General features: G+C 36.9%; 1 non-coding gene across 1 annotated transcript; it reads left to right on the forward strand.

Moving 5' to 3' along the window:
- The first annotated feature begins 760 nt into the window (after positions 1 to 760).
- Positions 761 to 986, forward strand: LOC113319916. Its single transcript, XR_003345888.1, has one exon. It is a non-coding gene; the product is annotated as a small nucleolar RNA U3 (small nucleolar RNA).
- Positions 987 to 17,221: the final 16,235 nt, after the last annotated feature.

Below are 17,221 nucleotides of genomic sequence, written 5' to 3' on the forward strand. Positions count from 1 at the left end.
TTAAAAAGAGGAATAAAAATTAGTCTGCCAAACATCTGCAACGCATATATAGTTACTGTAGCCCTTGTTGTCCAAGCTAATATTATCAGACAATTTAACTGAGAATTGATCATCCTTGCCCTCCATTCAACACGCCCTACGGCTTTGGTTTACTTCAAATCTAATGTCACTTTGGAGGGAAACACTTAAACTCCGTGAGCCTAAGTCCCATTCGCATTATATCTCTTGATTAACCACCATATATATATTTGTAACTACCGTCATCCTTCTCAGTGAGCCTTCACAAAGTCGCACATCCGAAAGAACACACTGGCGGTTCTACCTGCATACACCCATCTTCAGTTGATTTTTATGGTCAACGGAGTTTCTCACTTCCATCATGTATTAAGTCTATAATTAGAAAAGTTAAGGTTCGGCCAACGGTAAAACAATGATCTAAGTTGAATGTTGTGGTTAAAACGCCACTTTTGTTCCTCTCGTATATCTAGCAGCTAGGTATCAGATTTAACTGAGTGTAAACTATGTCAATGAGAAATCATCCGAAACAATAAACTCGATCGGTTTCCAGCAGAATGTAAGGGAAACACGTTTTACCTTTGTCTTTCTCCAATAAATTATATCCGCCTCCTCGAACTCATCTTCGCTTGCTTACATCAACAAAAACAAACTAAATACCTAAGCAAGAAAAATGTGGATATTTTCTTTTTCACGACATCACTTCAGCGATGGACTTCCAATTTTTGCTTAGATTCAGCTGATGACGACCCTACTTGAACGGGATTCGTTCTATAGGCTCGTACCTCTGCATCCTTGAGTTCTACGGAGACAGGAACCCCGTCTGGTTAATGAAATCATGACCCCACAACCGGAGCGTGATTAAATTAATGGTGGTGCACGGGAATATGATGTAGGCCTTCTGGCTGTAGATGATTGTTCTCAGCTTAGCCTTGGCCTGTTGTGGTGGTCGTGCGGTTGTCTGTTAGCAGGAGTACAAAGTACTATAAACTTGGTATGGGTTCGCTGTGCTAATGAAACATGAGGGTACAAAAAATTCAGAACTTTATACACACCAAGTAGCTATCATCATCATCTTTTTGAATCTTTTCATATCCATCGTGTATCATCTGCCGACCAATCTTGTAGTTTACCCTGTCAGAAGAAATAATAAGCCGTGAGAATTCAACTCCCTTCCTGCAATATATGATCTCAAGTAGCATTACACCGAAATTATAAACATCAACTTCAGTTTTAAATTCCTTTTATCATTGGCCAAATATTATTGTTTGCACTGAGCCTCTCATTGATTCCACTCTATGGTTTTTAATTAAGACAGAATCTTATCTAACACTCTAAATTCTCAAATCTCAAACACTTGAATTTTCACCGTGTATAGGTATTTACCTCATGGTAGCGTCGCCTAGTATTATAACTAATACGCTTTCATATGGAAAGAACTTTTTCTTCGTCCAACAGACCTGATCTGACCTTCCAAAAAGAAAAAACACATAGCGAATATTTATTTAATATATAATGTTTCTATGAAAATCAATCAATCATCTGCGAGAGAAAAGGAATAACTTTCAAGAATTATAAGCTATGCATGTCATCTTACTTACAGCTCCCTTGATCCATGTCTTGCATATGTTGCCGAAGAACAGTGTGTGACGTGTGTCACAATCCTGGATTGGAGCCAGAACAAAAAAAAACTTACACACACTCCAATATTATTTTTTAAGAATCTACGGTTTTCTGTACTGAACTTTCCTTATATAACTGTTAGGAATGTAATGCTTGATGGTGTTGTATTGGAGCTAGATTTAGTTCCCCTTTTCAGCAAGATTTAGTTTCCTAGCATCTAACACGTATTTGAGTTCCAAATTTAGACGGGACTAAATTGTCACCTTACGTAGGAATTCCATATTTTCATGGTAAAATTAGTCATAAAAACTCAAGGTGACCAAACTTGTGATACAAAAATCCCACTCAAATGTTGGGATTCACTAAAACTCCATCGTAAACAAAATTGATACAAAAATCTCAAATTTTTAAAAATTGATACAAAAACTCCAAATTTAAATGTTGGTTTTATCAAATTTTATTTTGGTTTCATCATAATATTTGATGAAACCAACATTTAAATTTGGGATTTTTGTGTTAATTTTGTTTTGATGGGGTTTTTGTGTTACTTTTGTTTTGATAGGTTTTTTGTGGAAGGATGGTGACACCTCTGGGGTTATAAATCGCGGACCGTTTTCATGGCTTGGATTCCAAGTCGAATTTGTTTTCCTTTTCTTTTCTTTTTCCTATTTTTTAGACCAATCATATATTGCCACATGTCTTGACCAGAACGCTCGTTTCACAAAACGCAAAAAAGGCTTGTTTCGACCAATAGGAAGTGAGGTTTCCTCACCATTCAATGTGAGAGTTTTATTTGTCTAGGCCTTTAAGTCTTTAGATTTGGTTATAAGCGCAAGGCAAGCCGAAATCCTTTTTGTTTTTGAACGATTTTTTGGGGACCATGGTTTTTCTTGGGGGATCATGGTTTTATTTTGGGTATAGACATTAGGAGTAAATCTAGGTTACCCCTTATCTAGATATTTATATTAATACCTAAATTACTCTCTTGATTAATTTTGGATGATGATTAGCTAGTGTTAATAATAATTAGTGTAATGATTAGTGAGATGATTAAGTTAAAGATAATTAGTGAGATTAAAAAATCAGATGAGTTTTTTTTTTAAAGAAGTAGAATTATTGAGAGAGTAAAGTTAGAGAAGATGAAGGAAAACATGAAAAACGGTGGATTTTACCAACCACGGCCGGAGGAAGGGTATTTGGGTACCTAGGTGTGCTTCAAACTTACATAATGTTGGTTGAATTGCTCCAAACTTTCAAAAAAATGAAATTTTTTATGTAAATTTGGGCCAGTTCGGTTAACCATATGTCAACAACATGTAACTTTGAGTTCGGTTAAGAAAAAAATAATTTGTGATAACCGAACTTTTTACTGAAAAAAAAAACTCCATTAAACCTCTCTGCAACTTCCATTTTCAACTCATTTTGTTGATTAGTTCTCATTTATTCAACCAAAAACGAATGACAAGTAATGGGTTTGTGAGAATATTTGTATTAATGTTTTAAATTAAGCTATATATACAGTGGTGTTGGTGGTAATCGGAGGTGGTGGTGGTAATCGGTGGTTGTTGGTGGTGATAATTGGAGGTGGTGATGGTGGTAATCGGCGGTGGTGGGCGGTGGTGGTAATCGGTTGTTGTTGGTGGTGGTGGTAATCGGCGGTGGTGGGTGGTGGTGGTGGTGGTAATCGGTGGTTGGTGGTGGTGGTGGTAACCGGCGGTGGTGGTAGGAGGTGGTGGTGAGAGAAGGTGGTGGTTATATATATATATAAAGAGAGAGGTGATTATTGTGTTGGTTTTAAATTAAATTAGATTAAGAATAAATTAGTCATTTCAATGTTCTAAGACATTCCTTATAACTACGGGGAATGTGGCCTAATAAGACCATGGTCCCCTCAAAAAACCATGGTACCTAAAAAATCATTCTTGTTTTTTTTGGTATACGGCAAGCCCAGATCCTGAAACTGCAAAATAGAGTATTAAGAAAGCAAGGAGAAGGACCATGTCTGGTGCAAAACTTGATTCCAAGGCCTACCTTCCTCCCTCCCTCCCCACCTCTGGCAATTGGATCACCGATCATGTCTTTTCATGGTGCCGCTGTCAAGAGTTTGAAATTTGAAGCCAAGATATCAAGCATGGTCTGGACATACCATATTAACAATCTATTATCTTGCTTTTCATGCAGTTGATGAAATTATCAGACAAGGTCATCATTGAGATGATATTTTTCCCAGTCGTAAATTAGGCCTGCCATGTCATTCATGATGGAATTGCAGCTAAGGCATCAGCCCTTGACATGCATTGCCGCTGTTATGGGGATGGGATTCCGACCATACAGGTTGTTATTGAAGCTTGACTCCTGATATAGATAATAGTAAAACTATTTATTCCCATCGCTAGCATAATATATACCTATAACGATAAGAACACGATGTGTCGTTTCAAGGGGAGGAATCATGTTTCTGGGCTGACTTACTCGGATCCAAATACATTTGCTCGAGGTTAGAGGAATGGACCAAGATGGCAAGATGTATGGAGATTTCTTCGAGCCTTCTTCCTACTTGGGAGAACTAGCTGCCAAAGGAGCTAAACTAGTAATAAAAGATAGAAAACAACCCTTTCCTTTCATTATTTTTGAGCTTACACACAATTTTTCTTAATATGTTTGTTAATCAAATGCTATGCAGAGTGCACCAGGACCAAGCCATGTCTCGGCTATAAGAAGGTTAAGCGAATATCTTCTTGGTACTATTGTTGTATTCGCTTTGTTTTTGTTTTTTTTTTTAATTAAAGAGAGAATTTATTAAAGAGGAAGAATGTACAATTAATATGGACTCTATACCCTGCAGCTGAAGACCAAGCTAGAACTAAAGATTTTGCTCCATTGTCTAGGTTTGAATCAGTCTTGAAAGTATGTTTTTTCTCAAAAGTTCCATGATTTCTCTCATTCCATAAGACCCAAGTTACTGCAGCTGGAATAATGTTCCAGATTTTACTTCTCGAAACAGCAGGCCAACATTAGCACCATGACCAATATGTAGGTGTTAGCATAGACCAAACTCTAAAAGCCACCTTACCATTGTTATAATACGGGCATCCAACTCAAAACTAATTGGCAATTAGTGGAGCATTCTAAGGGAATATAAACCGCAGGATCTTAAATTTCCCAGATAATGTGGGATTAAAAGTCTCAACACGCCCCCTCTTGTGTAGCCTCGTTGGGTCTAACACGTGGACAATAAATTGGGTGACGCGGAGTAAAGGCGCGGTCAAATAACTCGTCGCAAATAGCCTTCTCTGATACCATGTTAGAATATGAGCATCCAACTATGTTAGAATACGGGCATTCAACTCAAAACCAATTGTCAATGAGTGGAGTGGCCTATAGAGTTATAAACGCAGGATTTTAGATTGCCCGGATAATGTTGGACTAATAATCTCAACACGTCCTCTCACGTGTAGCCTCGTTAGGTCTGACACGTGGACAGTAAATCGGGTGACGCGGAGTAAAGGTGCGGTCAAATGACTCGACACAAGTAGCCTTCTTGAGCATCATATCATTGGTGTTTAAGTTCCCATGGATTGAGCACCACAGGAAAAAAGGCCACCTTAGGAGGGATACATTCATTCCAAATAAATGTGTAGGTGTTTCTACCGTGTATAAAATACACGGGAGACCCGCAAATCAATACAAGGAGGCATGCAAGGGCGGTTTCATGCGGATTAATGTCAGGAGGCATGCAGGGAAATTTAATATGATTTATGGCAGGAGGCATGCAGGAAAATTTAATATCATTTATCGTATGAAGGCATGCAAGGAAACTAAATACAATTTATGGACGGGAGACATGCAGGGCACGGCCAGGAGGCATGCATGGGAACTTAATGCAATTTATGTTTACCTCATAATGAGGGTAAGACTCTAATTTGGAATTGTATAAATAAAGGGAATTGGAATCTTAGAAAAGGGGCTTGCTAGGAGAGAAAAAATCCATTGTTCTGATATGAATAAAAACATCACTCCCCAAGGGGTTCGTCCGTGGATGTAAGCAAAACTTGCCGAACCACGTAAAATTGGTGTCTCTCTTCTTGTGTTTGCTTTATGATTTTAACCATGTTTTCCTCATCAACACAAAAATCATCGTGTTTAGTCCCTGGAAATATTTCTGGGTGTAAATATTGGCGCCGGCTAAGGGGATTCGAGTGAAAGAATCGTGTTTTATCATTGAGAGAGTTGCGGAAGAAATCTGTACGAAATTCCATGCAAAAATCAGCGAAGAACATGAAAGCAAAAATTTATGTGTTCGAGAAACTTTTATATGCACTTGGAGCAGCAACATGATCGAGTTCGAGGTTCATGGATAATGACATTATCGAGTTAGAGGTTCGTGGAGATGAGGATTGCTTAGACCCTTCGATATTTAGCCTGGCATCACATTGCAAGCACCTAAAGCCTCACCTTGCACGTGAGCACATAAGTCTTGTTTTTATCGCAAGCATAAAATCTCGTCTTGCACGCGAGTATGAAAGACTTGCATCTTGGAAAGCATAAAGTCTCGTCTGAACCACGAGCCGAATGCCCGATATTGGTCCAAAGACTAGTACTCAACACAAGCAACAGCCAGCCAGCCCGAGCAACAAGCGCTAGCCTTGTTACGTTGTGAGCAAAAAGCCTTGCCCCAGCTGCAAGCACACACTACATTCTACTCAAGACTCGACTAGCTATCGAGCATCACAAGTCCACCACGTGGCAAAAAGTCTCGCCTAGCACGTGAGAAAATTTTATTGCAGGTTATCACAGTTGGGGGCGTCTTTGTAATGCCTCTAGTCACGCTTGGGGGCGACTAGCGAGTAACGTCATCGACGATCGACGCGAAGGAAAAAAAAAATTCTTAACCCCCAACAAGTTGGATGTTAAGAGGGTGCGATGTTTGTACCGTGTATAAAATACACGGGAGGCCCGCAAATCAATACAAGTAGGAATGCAATGGCGGTTTCATGCAGATTAATGCCAGGAGGCATGCAAGGGAAGTTTCATGCGGATTAATGCCAGGAGGCATACAGGGAAATTTAATATGATTTATGTCAGGAGGTATGCAGGAAAATTTCATATAATTTATGGTATGGAGGCATGCAAGGAAACTAAATACAATTTATGGCCAGGAGACATGCAGGGTATGTCCTGGAGGCATGCATGGGAACTTAATGCAATTTATGTTTACCTCATAATGATGGTAATACTCTAATTCGGAATTGTATAAATAAAGGGAATTGTAATCTTAGAAAAGGGCTAGCTAGGAGAGAAAAAATCCATTGTAATTCTGATATGAATAAAAACATCACTCCCCAAGGGGATTCGTCCGTGGATGTAGGCAAAACTTGTCAAACCACGTAAAATTGGTGTCTCTCTTCTTATGCTTGTTTTATGGTTTTAACCCTGTTTTCCTTATCAACACCAAAATCATCGTGTTTAGTGCCTGGAAATATTTCTGAGTGCAAACAGTAGGGAAAATCTTCAACACCTGCATTCTCGGTAAGTTCAGAATATAAGGTTTTAACAGAGAAAACACCTTTATCTCCAAGAGACCATCTTCTAGTGTCAGGTAAACTGTCTAGCCTTGGTGGAGTAGAGCCAATTATTAGAAGTAATAAAGCAAACTAGTTTTCCTTGTCATCTCTTAGTCTTCTTTTAAAATTAAAAATCAAGTTACCTTCCGAGGAAACTGATTTTCCTCCTTTGAATGGTGCTTTGGAGTCAAATCGTGCTTCAGCAGAAAGTAATGGGGGGTCTTCAATTCATCGCAGCAGATGAAATAATCCCCTTCCAATCATCATCTCTTCTGCAATAATAACCAAGCTTGCTTATGTATAACCCAAGAATATCGATGGGGAGACTTCTACTTTCTTCGACTCAGGTGAACTCAAACCTAAAATTGAAAATTGTGCTTCTTTAGTTGTTGGGTATTTTGTGGGGCAGAGATTGGATTTTACTTTTGTGAAAGAGAAATTAATCTCAAATTGGAAAACTAAGGGAGATTTTCCATGACTATACATGGAGAAAATGTCTTTCTTTTTAAGTTTGTACAAGAACAAGATAGGATAGGGGTATTGGAGGCTAGTTCTATTGACATTGCTAATCGTTTTTCATAGTTAGACCATGGTCACCAGTTTTTGAACAACATATTGCTTCAATTCATTCAATCCCAATCTGGATGAATCTAAGAGATGTTCCTATTTACCTTTGGAATGAAATGGGATTCGCAATATTAGCGAGTGTAGTTGGCAGACCTATTATGACTGATTCTCATACAACTACGAAAACTAGGATGAATTATGTGAGAATATGTGTTGAAGTAGATATATATTGCAGTTTTCCAGCAGAGATTCCTTACAGAATTGACAATGAAAAGTTTGTGGAGAGGGAATAGTATCCATGGAAACCACCCTCGTGCTCACACTGTAAGAGTTTCGGTCACCCTAGTGGTAAGTGCAAGCTTGAACCTAAGAGTACTAAAACAAATTGGTCGCGAGCGAATGAAAGCACAGATATTGGCATGGAGAATGAAGGCTAAGAAAAAACTTGGTGGATGGTAAGAATCGATACCACCACCTATATATCATAGGTTAACAACACATATACACCACCAGGACAGCACTTTGGTTGTGTTGATAATTCCATTCACAAGTACCCAAAAGGTAGTACAAGTATACACCACTTCACACAACTCAACCCGTCAAGCAAACTCCCTTATTTTTTCCTGCTATATTACTTCTCTGCAACTCTGGATTCATCACATACCATTTCACTGATGACTATTGTAAGAATGTAAACTACAATTTTCATAAAAGCTTACTAGTATATGTACTCAAATTTTGGTAATTGTCTATTCAATACCTCGTTCTCATTCCTTAGTTTCATTATCTTCTTTTTAAGTGTTTCAACATGACCATTTGATGCTGAATATCTTTGTTATTCCTCCAACTTGTTTCTGTTGACTAGCACTGCATGGAATCAGTAAAGAGAATAAGCATACTGACTTTGGAATCCAAGACAAACACACATCAAAGTTCAAACTAATTTTTTGGATAGGAGGGGAAATATTGGTCCAAACGAAGTAAGCGCAATTTCATTAAAATGAAAAACTCAAAAGAAAATTACAGTAAGCAATGCAAGCACAACTTAGAAACGCACAAGTAAAATTAAACTAAGTAAGGTCTAGCTTACAGAGACTTCTAAACTATGATCACATTACAATTGTTTCTATCTTATACGACTTGTGTTAGAGCACTGCTCGGTCTAACTCGCATGTGTTGCTTTCTCAAGCATGTTTGTCAATCTTAGTGATCAAAACTATAAGTTTTGGTTTCTAGTCTACTATTAGCTAAGTCTCAGACTAGGATACAAAGTGTAGTTGATCTCCCTGGAGATCATCATACAAAGACGAAGAACTACTCTAGGAACTGGTAGAACTTCATCGACTAAAAGGTATATGGGCACTTGAACTTATCTATCACCCAATAGTCTATCTACTATATCTCATATCTTGAGACAAAACTCGTTTTGCTATATAGTTTTTGATAATACACATTTTCTATTTCGAGTCGAGTTTATCTCGTTTATCTATTTCTCGAAATATGTGTTGGTAAGCTTTCGCTTTGTCCAAGTTCATCTTTACTAGTGACGAAAGTCATGTTAAGTTTCAATCACTTGAAAATGGCTTTGACAAAAAACGGTTTGTGAACAAGAACTATATAACGTCCTCTAAGAATGTTTCAATGATTGAAATGAGAGTTTAGATTATACAACCATGGTTGGATATAAGCATTTTGTGGTAACTCATACATATATAAGTCATTATTCCTTGAACCAAAGTAAGCGTACTTTGCTTCTCAGGAAAACCAGAACTAGAGTCCGCGTACTGTCGGAGGTTCTCATCCCGAGAATTTCTGCTGGAGTTTGTGAATTGAAAACAAACTTATTCCGGGTACTTAAGTCTGCGTACTAGTCCGTGTACTTAAGTTGGTTATTCTCTAAAACGATTATTTGTGAACTTAAACTTATATAAACTAAGGAATGCAAGTTTGCAAACCGTGGCTATAAAGTTCATGAATCGATTCGATTGAATCAAATCGTTTTGGTTTCAATTGTGTCTATTATAAAGATCTAAGCAATTGAAAAACTCTCTAACTAGTTCATTTGATTCATTTGAACTAGTTGTGGTAAAGAAGAATATGGTTGATATGAAAGTGCTCATATGGCTAACCATTATGTTAACTACTTTTGAACCAACTAGATGTACATGTTTGGGGACAGTTACACAAACCTAGATAAACGTGCATTTCATTTTTGTGTAACAAGCTAAGTTTCGATCTAACGGTGAATATTGAATGCTTTGTTACTAAACTAACATTGATTGCAAACCTTGATTTGAAAGACTATATAAGGGAGAACTCTAGTAACTAGGAAACCTAATATCCACACCTCATGTGTGATACAATCGTACTAAGTATAATCGTAAGATTGGCTTAAGATTGATTTCTCCGATAGGAAAGATATAAAAGAGGTCACAAACATCTTCGTCTCATCGTTTGTGATTCCGCAAAATCTTCTTTCGCTAGTCGATTAAGATTATCGTGAGGTGATTGATAATACTAGGTTGTTCTTCAGGAATATTAGTCCGGTTTATCAATTGGTTCATGTTCACCTTTATTTATCACAAGACGGAACAAAAACTCGTAGGTATTTCTGTGGGAGAGAGATTTATCTATTACTGTATACTTTTCTGTTGGATATAGATTTTTTTATTAAAGTCTTCGACTTCGGGTCGTAGCAACTCTTAGTTGTGGGTGAGATCAGCTAAGGGAATCAAGTGCATAGTATCCTGCTGGGATTAGATACGTAAGGAGCGCAATTGTACCTTGGATTAGTGTGAAATTGATTGGGGTTCAACTACAGTCCAGACCGAAGTTAGTTTGTAGTAGGCTAGTGTTTGTAGCGGCTTAATACAGTGTGTGTTCAATTTGGACTAGGACCCGGGATTTTTATGCATTTGCGGTTTCCTCGTTAACAAAACTTCTGGTGTGTGTTATTTATTTTCCGCATTATATTTTGTTATATAATTGAAATATCACAGGTTGTGCGTTGAATCAATCAATTGGGAAAACCAACCTTTGGTTGTTGATTGAAATTGATTGATCCTTGAACATTGGTCTTTGGTACCGTTCAAGTGATTTCTCTTGTATTCAATTAGACACGCAGACTTCTATTTGCTTGAGTAAATATTGAATCGTGAATTGAGATATAACTCTTTGATATAATTTTAATAAGATTGAGTCTAACTGTCTAGTTAATTCTCTTAAAAGTATATTGGAGTTAGTCCATACAGATTGTTAAGTGAAATATTGGGAGTGGTTGTTAGACCCCCTCTTTTTCAATTGGTATCAGAGTAGGCAAACACGTTTAAGACCTCAAAAAGTCTATGTTTGTAAGCGATCTGACTCTATGGACAGTAGTGTTATCTCAGTAAATGCACCACCAGATCCAGGGATTTCGTAATTCTTTACCATCACTGATTTAATAAAATCTGTAGAAGAAATTATGTTTAAACCTCCTCCATGTTTAAAATCCCTTGAAGTGTTCTCAGGGCTTGAAAGGAAACTAGAAATCTTATCTCTTGATGTTGAAGTATACCTCCAGAAAGAACAAGAATCCCTTGATAGGATGAATCTGGTTATGATAAATAATGTTCATATTGAGGTTGATAGTGATTTAATAATCAGTCAGAGCCATGCTCCTCCTCTGTATAATCCAATTTGTTGTATCATACTGAACGAATTACAAGAGGAGTTTAAATCCCAGTCTTTAGATTGCATCACCTCAAAGCATGAATCGATTCATTGCTCAGTCTTTACAATACTACTATCTTTTATGAAGATAGTAGTATTGTATTCTTTTATCAAAAGAGTTTACCTTCGCAGTACTAAAAACTATCTGCAGAAGAAAAAAAATTATAAGTTGGAAAACAATAAATCAGAAACACAAATCTTTTTGGGTTCTCTTGAAGTTCTTTGATAGACATATAAAAATAGTTCCTTGAGTGTTTCTCAACACTACAAGATGTAAGAGTTGCTGGAAAGAAACTCTCTCTTGGTTCCATGGTGAGCAAGACATTGTTCTCCTCAACACAACTTGATTGTGTTGGAAGTGCATCCTTACCAAAAATGCCATGTTATGTATACGGTGAGGGAAGCATAAGAAATGGGGCAAACATATTATGTTGGGTATGATTTTGAATGTTTGATAACATTGTAGAATTCGATCGGATTCTTCTAAAAAGGTATGTCTCTAAGCTTGAGCAAGTTTTATGATGATCTATCTACCTTGTGTATCGTTCATGTCTACCTAACTTGATTTGTGTTTAAGGTTCTTAAATGTTCCGGTTTGAAAATAATAGTTCAGGATGTTTAGACTACATGGTACACATACCAGGTATGCATAACATCATTTAAAATCAAAATCCAGGGGTTTAAGTACGCATACCCCTTTGCATGCTGCTCCAGGATACGTGATAGACACATTTTTGTGTTTAATTTGATCTCAATACTATATATTGTTGGCACTCGACTTTGTACTAATTTTGGTGTTTTATGTGTTTTTAGGAACCTTTGGAAAATAAACATTTTTGGCGAAATCAGCTCGAAAAGCAGTGTTTTACACCCCGGAGAAAATTACGAAAGGCACCCCAGAAATGCACCGGAAACGTCCCAGAAATGTACCGGAGGATCCCAGAAAAATTACCATTTCCACCCCAATAATACTATTTCCACCCAAATTAATATTCGCACCCCATCAGTCTGGTTAAGGGGCACCTTCTTCAACAATTTGAATTTGTGTTTTGGCGGGATATGGAGTTTTCAACTGGCAGAATTGTGATCGTCAAAATGAATGGGTTAGAGTGCGATTCAATCACTCAAACTTGGTAGGAAGTTATGATTTAGCCTAAGGAAGATAGTTTGGGTGTCGAATTTGATCGGAATTTGCTGGAAATATCAATTTGATTCTCGAGCTCAAAACAGAGCTACACGGACTGAACACACCATGTACACGCTGTTGTGTGTGTTTTGGCTATGCATGGAAGTGATTAAGGGACGTTCGACGACTTACTAGGCGTGGGAGAGCTGAGTTGGAGTGTGCAGAACCAATTCTAACGTGTGACAGAGTTAATTTTGGAAATTATCGTTATTATTGGCAGCGGAGAATAATCGGATTAAATGGAGAATATACGCAAGTAATGTTGGGATTTTGGGTCCTAAAACACTATAAATAGGCTCTTTGGGTCTACTAGAGAGGGCGTCGAGAGTCTGGGGGGGCTGAGGAGAGCCGAGAGAATCAAAAGAAGAGGTCGATAGGCGAAGAAGTTCTGCTGCTGCTCAGCCAAGAACACGAAGAACATTGTACAGTCCAGGAAAGTCGTTGACTAGTGTCGCATATTTGCGACAATTCTCAGTTCCTTTCCCGCGACTTCGGTGTTGTGCTTACAGCACTTCTAAAGTGCCGTTGTTCCCTGACGCTTTCTGTTGGTCGCAAAGAACGGTTTGAAAACGATTTTCTTCTTATTTCATCATTTGTAATCAACTTTTGAGCATTAATAAAATCTTTTGAGAGCATTTTTACTATGATGAGTTAAACCCCAACACTGGGACGACGGAGGAGGCCGAGCTTCATACATGGGTAATTTAATTAATTTTTTTTAAGACTTTAGTATTAAAAATTAATTGAAATATGATTTGATTAAATTGGGTGTTATTTGATTAGATGGGTCATGCTTAGCTTAGGTGATTTGATGTTCCATGCTTAACATTTACAATCAATTTTTTGAGAATCTACTTTGGAAAAATAAGAGTCCATATAACTTATGTTTTGAGCGATTATTGTCGAGAATAATTCATTGAGCCCTATTTTATGAAGATTGGCCGAATCATTAGTCCCAGTACGTCTCACCATTGTTAATATTTTATTGTATATATTTATCTATTTTTTATTAAATCTAAAAAAATTATCCTTCACAAATCCGAGAGTTTGAACCTCATTACTACAACCCAGAAAATCAACAAATCAATACGAAAATTCGTTTTCAAACCCGTATGCATACTTGACGTCGATATTCAGTGAATTTGTTTTGGCCGTAACATCTTCGTCCGAACTTGGAATGACGTAATTCTTTTTGCATCCTCTTCCTCTTTGAATTATCTTCAAAATGGTGATGAGAAATACTAAATTTGGAGGAGCTGAGGTTGGTTTTTGTCCCGTATCTTGTTTTTGAGTGTTGTTCCCCGTTTCGTCGCACTTGTTCCACTTCTCTTGGACTTGGGCACTTGGATTCTTGGATTAATACTCTTCTAACCTCATTTGTAGCTTTTACAAGAATGTTGTTGGTGAATCACAAAGAAGGAAGTTGAAGAATGGGAAGTAGCACACAATGCTATCGGGTTCTTGAATGTTCACTGTCATCTTATGTGAACTATGGTGCATGGTCCTTATTGACTTTGTATGTTCTTCTTTGTTAAGAAAATCTTTTTATACACCTTTGGTAGCTATTCTTGGTGTAAATTCGGGCGAAAAAGATTGATTCTACCCTCTAAGGACAAATCATCTTATATGTGCATTACGAGTTTGTCTTGATGTCTAGTAAATCTTCTTATGAGAATTTTATTTCTTGTGTGTTTTAGGAAGAATAACTAGAGTTTGGAATAGCCATTATTGTGATTATACATAGTTATGTCCAACGTTTTCATCTTCATTGTTTTAGGTTTATTTGGTTAAATTCTAAAAATTGTTTGGAAGATGATTTTTGCAGTATTAATCTTTATGGTTTCATATATTGCAATTTGTTACGGGATATGTGTGTTTGCGTCCGTGAATTATCATTGTTCCATACCTTGTCAAAAGTTAAGTCGTTCATATGTAGATATGCAATTATTGATAAAAGAATGAATGAACTTTTGACATTACAAAAGTTAAAACCTTTTATGTCATATTTTGATGGAAGAAATGATAGAACTTTTGTTTACGAGGATTATGTCTATTGTATGTCGTTGTGTAAATAATGATGGAAAATATAATGAATCATTGTCTATTCCGCAGTATTGATCTTGCCTGATCCATATTTTATGTAATATACTGTGTGGATCCGTAAGGTCTCTTATATTGAGCATTTCCGATTAAATTAATCATGGGTTTTTTTGTGGTTAATTTAATTGAGTATTTTTGGATTCATATTCATATTCGTATGTGATTTGTTATGTCCAATGAAATCCTTCTTTTCTTGTGAAAATAAGGTCGCTCTTGTTGTTCTTTCGGGAATGACATTTTATGGGGGAGAGTTCTTAATTGAACTTGTGCTTAATTTCCAAATCTTTGTGGGGAGTGCGGCTGTGGAATATTATAGGGGTTATCTTGTATCTTTATAAACTCCTTGATAAATGCATTTAGCTTCGGCTATATGATGGCATCTAAAAAGTTGATATGTACTTTCTTTTGGTCATGAAATGTCTTTATGGAAATTTCATTAGGATCCCACTAGTTTTCGTACCTTTGCCAATTTTATTGACAAAAAGGGGGAGAATTAATGTGTAGCTCGCACTACAAATACATACGGTTTTCGGATCATTACGTAAGGGGGAGTGGTTTCCATGTGGGATGGAGTATTTACTAAGGGGGAGTGATACATATCACCATAGTATTGTTGTCGAAGTTGTGATACAATTGAACTTTGATGTTGTATAGTAATACTATGACACGGTATAACAATGATTGAGAATTCTTGTTTTCTCATTGTTATGACTAGGGATTTTCAACAACTGTGATACTAAACTTACAACCTTTGGGATCATTGGAGTACTTGGAAGTGACAAAGATTTCAAATAATATTGAAGAACCAAGAAGATCAGGCATGTGGAAGAGAAGCTACAAAAGTTTATTTATCCATTTTTGTATTCCATATGTATTGATAGTTTTGTCACTAAAATTGACAAAGGGGGAGATTGTTAGAGCACTGCTCGGTCGAACTCGCATGTGTTGCTATCTCAAGCATGTTTTTCAATGTTAGTGATCAAAACTATAAGTCTTGATTTCTAGTCTACTATTAGCTAAGTCTCGGACTAGGATAGAAAATGTAGTTGAGCTCAAGACTCCATGGCGATCATCATACAAAGACGAAGAACTACTCAAGGAACTGGTGGAACTTCATCGACTAAAAGGTATGTGGATACTTGAACTTATCTATCACTCAAAAGTCTATCTACTCTATCTCCTATCTTGAGACAAAAGTTATTTTGTTATATAGACTTTGATTATACACATTTGCTATTTCGAGCCGAGTTTATCTCGCTTATCTATTTCTAGAAATATGTGTTGGTAAGCTTTCACTTTGGCCAACTTCATCTTTACTAATGACGAAAGTCATGTTAAGTTTCAATCACTTGAAAATGCTTTGACGAAAAATGGTTTGTGAACAACAACTATATAACATCCTCTAAGAATGTTTCAATGATTGAAATGAGAGTTTAGATTATATAACCATTGTTGGATATAAGCATTGTGTGGTAACTCATACATGTATAAGTCCTTATTCCTTGAACCAAAGTATGCGTACTTTGCTGCTCAGGAAAACCGGAACTAAAGTATGCGTACCCAGTCCGCGTAGCAGTAGTATCTTTGAAACATTGAAACATGTCGGCATAAGTAACCTGGGGGGTTCTTAAAACTAGGACCACCAAGGATTTATACATGTATGAGTTACCACAAAATGCTTATATCCAACCATGGTCATATAATCTAAACTCTCATTTCAATCATTGAAACATTCTTAAAGGACGTTTTATAGTCGAAGTTGTGATACAATGGAAACTTTGATGTTGTATAATAATACTATGGCACTGTATAAAAATGATTAAGAATTCTTTTTTTATCATTGTTATGACTACGGATTTTCAACAACGGTGATACTAAGCTTACAACCTTTGGGATCATTGGAGTACTTGGAAGTGACAAAGATTTCAAGTAATGTTTAAGAACCAAGAAGATCAAGCTTGTGGAAGAGAGGCTACAAAAGTTTATTTATCTATTTTTGCATTCCATATGTATTGATAGTTTTGTCACTAAAATTTACAAAGGGGGAGATAGTTAGAGCATTGCCCGGTCGAACTCACATGCGTTGCTATCTCAAGCATGTTCGTCAATGTTAGTGATCAAAACTATAAGTCTTGATTTCTAGTCTACTATTAGCTAAGTCTCGGACTAGGATAGAAAGTGTAGTTGATCTCAAGACTCCATGGAGATCATCATACAAAGACGAAGATCTAATCAAGGAACTGGTGGAACTTCATCGACTAAAAGGTATGTGGAGAATTGAACTTATCTATCACTCAAAAGTCTATGTACTCCATCTCCTATCTTGAGACAAAAGTCGTTTTGCTATAAATACTTTGATAATACACATTTGCTATTTCGAGCCGAGTTTATCTCGCTTATCTATTTCTCGAAATATGTGTTGGTAAGCTTTCGCTTGGCCAAATTCATCTTTACT

This window comes from Papaver somniferum, chromosome 10 (genome assembly GCF_003573695.1).
Source record: "Papaver somniferum cultivar HN1 chromosome 10, ASM357369v1, whole genome shotgun sequence".
NCBI lineage: Eukaryota > Viridiplantae > Streptophyta > Magnoliopsida > Ranunculales > Papaveraceae > Papaver > Papaver somniferum.